Source organism: Pholcus phalangioides, unplaced genomic scaffold, assembly GCF_987345545.1.
Source record: "Pholcus phalangioides strain wild (caught in Gottingen) unplaced genomic scaffold, Ppha-v1.0 ptg000010l_1, whole genome shotgun sequence".
In the NCBI taxonomy this organism is placed as follows: Eukaryota; Metazoa; Arthropoda; class Arachnida; order Araneae; family Pholcidae; genus Pholcus; species Pholcus phalangioides.
Window position 1 is genome coordinate 27,497,415 of NW_028301603.1, and position 8,853 is coordinate 27,506,267.

Here is an 8,853-nt window from a genome sequence, read left to right on the forward strand (position 1 = left end):
CCTTTGTAACGACTTGGTACTGATGACTTCACTACGGATTCAGGATTAAAATTAAATTTTTACTTACGCCACGTTTTGTCAAGTTGACCGATTAGCACACCAGCTTTCGGCTACGTAGAGACGGTTGTTTCTTAGCTGTTCTAATCCGGAAATACCTAAGGGGCCGTTCAAGTATTACGTCGTCATCGATGGGGGTGGAAGAGGGAGGTTTCCGATTTGCTGACTTTCGATGACCGGGGGGTGGGGGGGGGGTTGGATAATGCTTACGTCATCAATCACCCTTTATGAAAATATGAGTTGGATTCAGAGGGGCAGAGCTGATGACGAAATTTTGCTGACAAGGGGGGGGGGTCAAAAATGGCTAAAAAATTGCTTACGTAAAACTTGAACGGCCCCTAAACGGTTCGGTTCAAAAGACTGACAGTCAAGCCGGGTTTTCCTTGTAGGATTTTTGCGCCGCATGAACCGAACTGGATCATTTCGCGCCGGCAAAGACGTGTTGCATAATCACGCTACGCGTTTGTGTTTTCCTAGCGTGGCGCATCAGATCAAGGTGGCTATATTAGAGTATATGGCATAGCATCAGCTACTCTGTCGTTTTCATGCTCCGGTTTGAACATCCTCTAAGGGTTTGAAGGGAAGGGAAAGAAAACACAAAAGAGTGAACACAAAAGAGTATCGGCAAAACGCGCGGCGCACGATGCATTTGACTGCTCCAGAAGCAGTCGGCCAATAACGCCGACGTAATGCGCTGTCGTGAGGCGTATTGCGCTCTGAAGGAAAACAGTCATGCTGCTTTTCTTATTGGTGAGTGGACGGCCTGTCGCGCTGGGCAAATCAAGTTGCGCATGGCACAAGAAACCTGCTCCTAAGAAAGCCCAGTTTAACGCCTGGCTTCCTAGCGTGACGCATCATCTGTTCTGTCGTCTGCATCCACGTACTTTTGCCGTTTTGCACAATAAAAGAGGGGGATAGAAAGGGATTGAACGAAAGCGCAACAAGGGGAACAACAGAATGACTGACCCCCCCCCCCACCCAGAAATAGTCGGCCAATCACACCCGACGCATGAGCAGTGATGGGGGGGGGGGGATTCCTCCCAGCGTCAAAGGTGGAGTTGACTGATCTATTTATATATCCGTATATATGAATTGACATCATCATAATCGTGCCCCTCCCTAGGGTATCTTTGCCTTTGGTTCGACGTAAACCCCTGGCGTGAAGCCCGGTGCTCCCCGTAGGAAAAACAGTCGTACCGCTTTTCCTATTGGTGAGTGGACGTCATGTCGCGGAACACCTGCTCCTATGAAAAATAACTTTTCTGTGCAGCGTGAATTGGCCCAAATCGGGCTCTGACCCTATGCTTCCTACTTCGTTCCGACCTATAAGTTTACTTTCGAATACGAGCAAAATCTTTGAAAGAATCATAGCATCTCGGCTTGAGAATTTCCTGACCAATAGCATCATTCGGCCCGAACAGCATGGCTTTGGACACGAACACTCTTGCGTCACGCAACTCGTGCGTGTGACTGATTTCATAACTACTGCTTCTAACAATTATGAATTTGTTGCGGCCGCTTTCCTTGACATCAGCAAAGCTTTTGATCGGTGTGATCACCCGACCCTTCTCAATAAAATGATGGATTATGGCTTTCCCCCACATTACATACTTTTTTTCTACCATTACCTTACGGGAAGATCATTTCAGGTAAGAATTGGTGAGAAGACATCTTCAATGAAAAATATAACAGCTTCAGTCCCCCAGGGCAGTGTCCTTGGTCCCCAGCTTTTTCGGATTTATATTAACTCCTTTCCTGTCCCTCAGGTGGGTATTCTCGCCCTTTTTGCGGACGACGCCGTGGTGCTCTGCAACGCCAGAAAAGCTACACAGGCTGTTAACAACCTGCAAGAAACAGCTGACGAAATTTTGGATTGGTGTGAAGTGAACGACCTTGTTCTTAATCAGGAGAAATGCCAATTTGCCTGGTTCGCAAGTCGGACAAAAATCCCACCTTACAGGCGGCTTTCCATTGGTGAACACCCTCTAAGACCTGTTTATAACTTTAGTTCCAACTTTAAGTTCCAACATATCAGAGACATAGTGAACTATAGTGTGGCAGCAGTTCCCAGGACTTCGGCTAGAAGAAAGATGTTTCGTAGACCGAAGAAGATTTTCCACCTTAGGTGGGAAAATCTGAGATAGTTGAACTTTTGTATATATCTATATAATTGCATTTTATCCGTATCTTACTCACACATTCATTCATATTATACTCGCATTTACCCGCATATATTCGCATTTATATGAAAATTTAAAAAAAAAAACACCTTTTTCTCCCCCGGCGGAGACAGATATTTTGAGCTGGTGTGATTATAAAATTTGATGATTGGACCACTTTGGAACTCGCAATTTTTTGCATGTATAATCCAATTACCATTCTTTTTCAGCCAATCCCATTTGCGGCTTCTGTTTGATCCGTTGGTGTGTGGCGGCATAGTTTTTGGACTTTCCTTACCTGGCAAAAATTTATCTAGCCAATTTTGTCCATCTTTCTTTTTACACATACACGCACTCACACTCCTATAACACACATATTTTTTCCTCTTCTTCATAGGCCTTCCTGGGCCCACCTGGATTTCCCACTATCAGCCCTTTGGAGCTGGGTATGGGGGTAAAAATCTGATGCTGGTCTGGCCAGCGCAACACCCCGTTCACTCACCAATAGAAAAATCGTTACGACTGTTTCCCTACAGAGCTCTTTTCACTTTTGGTGTGCTTTTTCTCCTCTTCCTTTCGATCTCCCTTTATTTAATATGCAAAATGTCAAAAATAAGTGGGCGTACTGACGAAAAAACAGATGATATACCACGCTAGGGTGGGCGTTACGTGTAACTTTATCACGATATATCGTGATAAAGTTACACGTTTCTGCCGACGCTGAATGGTCCTATTTGGTTCACGTGGCGATGAAGAACGTGCTCCTAGGAGCAGGTTATTTGTACAGCGTGAAAACGCTGATTGATTAAAAAACCTGAATTTCAGGTTTTTAACCTGAACCAGTTTTCACGACGCAGAAATTCTACTCCTAGGAAAACTCTGGCTTGAAGCCCACGGGGTCTATTACGCTCACGTCGTTATACAACGAGGTCGTTAGTGACGTCACGCCCTTAACGCAAATTCTCAACGAGCCCCATAACGCAAATCTCAGCGACCATCGTTAAAAACTTGATTTTTCTCAGCAACCCGCGTTATGTCGTTATCTATTTTACGAAAAACTCCCTCGTCCGAGAGTTGCGTTAGCTCCGAAAGGGATGGACCAATCGGATAATTTTCTCCGCTGCTGATAATCATCATTACTATCAACGAGTGCTGCAGCACGTACGTTATTATTATCTTATTATTATTTATTTGTGCGCGTTTGTGTGTGTTGATTGTCCCTAATTTTCTAAGCTACATTTTTTTTAAAATTCATCCGGATTCTTTTTATTTTCATCAAATATTTGAGAAAAAGGTAGGCTATGCACGCACATAATACTGGCGCGGGGAAATTTTCGAAATTATTACGTTTAAAAAATGATTTTCTATTGAAGTTCAATGACGCTATATGAATTTGCAAAACGACTATCAAAAATATCATCATCATCTATTACCATGTTTTTAACACATTTATCTACCGTCTTGATATTAAGTCAAAATCAAGAACAAGTAACCTTTTATTTACATCATTAATTAGACAATTGGTTTCACACATGAAAATGAAGTGCCATCAAAATTTACGCTGTTTTTTTTGTTTTTTTTTGTTGACATCTATTTTATACTCCGATCAGAAAATGCACTCAAGGATTAGAAAAAATTTATTTGTTGATTAATAAAATTTACTTTGATTTTTTTATAGTGTACTTAGTGTGCAGAGTATAGTATGTGTGCGTAATGGTGTTTACTGCATTACACTTCTGTGTAATGCACAGAAAGTAGCAATATTTAATTAAACGAATTAAGAAGGGGAAAATCTGGAGACGTTTAAATATATATTGACGTCGATTTTGAACGAGATGTAAAAAAAATATTGAGCGCAATTTCAAAATGTCTTGAAAACATCGCGATAAAGAGATTTACCAGTTAAATAATATTCTTATATTGAGATGAGTTTAAGATTGGAATAAAGGCATTTCCATGCAAGATTTAAAAAAATAATAATAACGTTGTGTAGAGTGATTTATCTTTGTATCGAGTATAATCATTTATAACGATTTACCACAATGAATAATTTTTTCCAATCAGTATGTGTACAGATAACATTTTAAACGATAATGCTGTCTCTAAATCATGTTACTAAATTAAGTAATGTAATTCAGAGAATTATTATTCATTATAATGAAGAACTTGATAAATTAATAACGAGTGAATAATTTCCGATTCTAACTAATTTGTCTCCGTTGCTCTCACCTTCATCGAAAAATGTACGCGCGGTCCTAGGAAAACAACCCCACCTTCCGACGTACGCTGAACCGAACCATGACCAGTATCGTCTTTAGAGCATTGGGGGGGGGGGGCATTGGGGGCTAAACAGATTTTTCTGAGGCCCCTCACTGCAAAGAAATACCTGCCTACCAATCTAAATGCTTACTTTCGAAAATTTGAACCAAATCTTCCAAGCTACAAGAGGCCCCTCTCATCATTTCAGGCTCGGATAGGCCCATGCCTTAAAATGGCACTGACGATGACCCTTCTCCTATGCTCCATCTCTGCGTACACCTCTATTCCTTTGCCCCAGAAACGGTTTTAGGGCAGTGTGGTCTGCGCATATTGACAGTGAGCCTGTATGGTTATTTCTCTGATTATAATCAACCTAATATGAAACACTAGTCCCGAAACATCGAGGTTCCAGATAATCCCAGGTGCCAAGATTTTATAATTCTTCAAAACCATTCTTTAGCAAAGAGAAAATTTTGTTTGATTTTGTATCATTTTCCCCATGATCGTGACAACTTTTATTCAGAACGGCGTCTGGATCCCTAGACTGGGATCTTCAGGCCCGCATTGTCCACAAGTCCCTCTATAGTAAATTTGCACATTTATATCGGCCCCTAGGCTTGGAGCCTCTGTCAGCCAACTTTACGCTAGGGCTTTATAATAATTGCTGTTTCATGACGTCCCGTAGTCGGTACCAGTTGACATTATTGTTCGTGACATCATTGCTCAAACAGAACCGAGTGCACCCACTTTGCTACTTTGTTAATTACTATAGTTAGCACGGAAGAGTAGATCAACTTTGCCCAAGAATATTAAGAAGTCACATCTTTTTGATTATTGTCATAAGTATCTGTATATTTACTGGCCGCCTTCGTTCACAACCATTTAAATATTTTAAAATAAGAAATTTAGCATTTGTTTACTTTTATTGGGTTGATTGTAAGCTAACTTGAGACAGACAATTTCAGCTATCTTTTGAACGTTCTATAATTTTTAATTATCTTTGCTTTCATTTCAATTAAGTGTCGCTTTTAGAAGCATTCGACTGTGTTATAATCAATACAATTGCAACATAAAAACGTGGGAAGCAAATATATGTAAAAAAATCCTAATATAGTGTTTGAAGCTATCATTATTTTAAATCAAAAGACATTATAACTCACCAACTATTTTTTGTATTTAATCCATTTCTTAGCTTATAGATTGAAAAAATACCACACATTCATAGTAGTTACATTATAATAAGAAAGCTCTCACTTATAGCAGTAAAATAGGCAACTAAAATATAAAAAACCGTAAATTTAGCACGTTTTGTGTGCTGAAATCGTCTGGTAAAGGGGGGGGGGGTTGAACCAGGGTTATATAGTAAGGACTTTCTCATCTCTTTGCAAATGCGCTTGCTGCTTTCGCTCAGATGGGCGTGGTCTCGAAGCTATTGTGTGACGTCACTGCTCAAGCATTTGGTAGCAGACGACATCAGAGCAAAGCGATGTACTGTATTGGAAAATATTATTAATTTTAGTTGCTTATCATTTTACTGTTTTAAATGAGTGATCTATCGTTTATGGTTTTTTTATAACAAATGTGCTCTTGTGGTGTTTTAATAATTTGTTTTGTGACTTGTGAAAATGAGTGACAAACGAATATGAGGTGTTGTACGATTGCATTGAACAAGAACTGTACTCTGAGGACAAAGAAACTTGGGATTCAAGTTACTTGCTACACTCTTCCTAGAGACCCAGGGACTCGTGTATATATGGGTAGGTCCAAATTTAAGAGGCTTGATCACTTAAACTGCAAGTACGCCCATATTTGACTCATGGATAAATACTTTATCCTTTCGAGGATTAAATGTCCCGTGGGAGACATGTAGAAGAATGGTGCCGAAAAAGACAGCTTCTAAAGAGGTTTTAAATCTCTCCATGGTGAGCATGTAACGTTCAACCACCTGTTTATTAAAGAGCTGAAAGGACTTGTGAAGTAGTTCTCTCATGTATGCTCACAAGCTATACACATTCATTCAAGGATAAGGACTTTTATCAGATTCAAATGTTTGAATAGGGATAAAAAGAAAAAGTGCAATAGGAAAGAGTTGAAAAAAAAACAACAACTAAGAGATGGATTAAATTCTTAGAGGAGAAATATAGTTTGTATTATTATTTATATTATATCTTATATTTCTTTTCGGTGATTAAATCCAAGAAATAGTTGGTGAGTTATAATGTATTTCGATATTTGCATACAAAACAATAATAGTAATAACCAGGGCCAGAACTAGATGCTTGGTCACCTGGGGCAAGTGAGCATTTTGACGCCCCCAGTATGCTTCCCATGTTTTTATGTTGCAGTTGTAATGGTAATAACGATGTTAAAACTTGTAAAACCTACAGCTAATTCAAATGAATATAAAACTAGACAATTAAAAATTATTAGAAAGTTCATGAGATAATTGAAATTATTTGTCTCGAGTTGGTTTTCAATCAACTCAATATAAGTTAACGTACGTGATTCAACTGAAATGAACCCGAGAAAAATATTCTTAGTGGAAGTTCCCTCATAAACGAATGCAAAACTTCATATCCTAAATATTTAAATGGCTGAACGAAGCAAGTCAATAAGTGTACTAATGACAAAAATCGAAAATATAATTTTGGTAAGAATTCAATGAAAAGGGCAGTACAGCAATTGCAAACTATCGTAATTAACAGGGTAGCAAAGCAGGAGCACTCCCGGTTCTGCTTGAGCAATGACGTAACGAATGATGGCAGATGGCACAGACCAATGGTGGATCTAGGGAGGGGCGATCGCCCCCAAAGAGCCTTAAAGCAATAGGCAAGGGCGTAGCGAGGTGAGGGGACTTGGGGGTCTGGTCCTCCCCCGAAATGTGAGAAAATGACAGCAAAAAAGGGAAAAAGATGGCCAAATCCATTGTTCTGTCACTTTGGTCCCCCCCCCCGAACGAAATTTCTGGCTACGCCCCTGGGCAATGGGGTGATCGCCCCTCCCAAGAGCCTTCAAGCAAACATATATATAATTCCTAATTTAATTAATTCCCCCGATTACCTGATTTTTTTTTTCTTTTTTAATTCTTAATTTTTTCATTTATTATTTTTTCTCAAATATCCTTTCGCTAAAATTAATGCACTCCAAGAAGTGTGACCTTGAGCTTTCTTTTGGTGGAAGCTAAAAAAATAAAAGAATATACACACCTACATTTGCGTGCAAAATTTGAGAATTTGCACATTGTGTCAACTTTCACAAAAAGTAGTGAATCAAAGGTACTAATAATGCCACCAAAGAAGTATACAAACATTCAGTATCGTACACGTGCGTGTGGGCGGAGCTGTGATAAGGACAAGAGGCGTTTTTCGTGTGCTCGTACTTCTCGGCGACATTCGCTGTGTTTCTCGCAAGAGTTTGGTAAATTTTATAAGCTATCAGGTAAAATGAGTATCCACAAACGTAAGGATGAGGAATGAGATGGAGAATCGTTGGTAGATTGGAGGCAGGGCAATCAAAAGTGCAGGTGGCTACACAGCAGCAAAGAGTTTGATGCCGAGTCCTGCCCTCAAGTCAGAGCTCGATGCTACTCCCAGTGTCGTCTGCAATTTGTGAAAAAAGTTTCAGGACACTGGATCCATATCGAAAAGACCTAACCAATGAGGATCGTTATTTGGCACTTTCAGCGCAGCGCCACAGGACTACTACAGCATCACAGCTCTCACGTGGGCTGGATGTTGTCACTCAGTAGTGTATTTACAAGGGAGGTGGGATGTAAGCGAGCTATAGCCCAGGGCGGAAAATTCAGAGGGGCGGCTAATTTTGGAGTATAGAAAGAGGGGGAGAGAAAAAACATTTTGAATTCATGTTTCGTAAACGCGTGGAAGTGACTGGTGTCATTTCTATCGTAAATAATATATAATTATTAAACATATTGTTCATTTTTTGTTATTTCCATACAGACTGTCGTTGAAGTAAAAAAATATATGATTGTCTAACCTTCCTATTCACAGTATTATTCACCGCCTTCCCAAATAGTATGGTCACAAGCAGTGACGTATTAGCGCATGGGCCCACACGGGCGTAGCCCGGGGGCCTTGAGAATAGGGGGGGGGCTCAAAAAAATGAGTTGTTGAATTTTTCGAAAATTTCCCAGGGAGAGCCTCAGAAAAATTACTTGACCCGGGAGCCCATGATGCTCTTAAGACGACCCTGGTTCTAAGTCCCCATCCTCTTTAGAAGAAAAAAAATGAAAAGCCCTCCCTCGAGAAAATTCTGCATACGTAGCCGACTGATTTAATGTAATGTAATGTACATAGGAATATACGCACAGGGTTTTCACATAGGAATGCGATGAATTGACATCATCATCGTGTCCCAC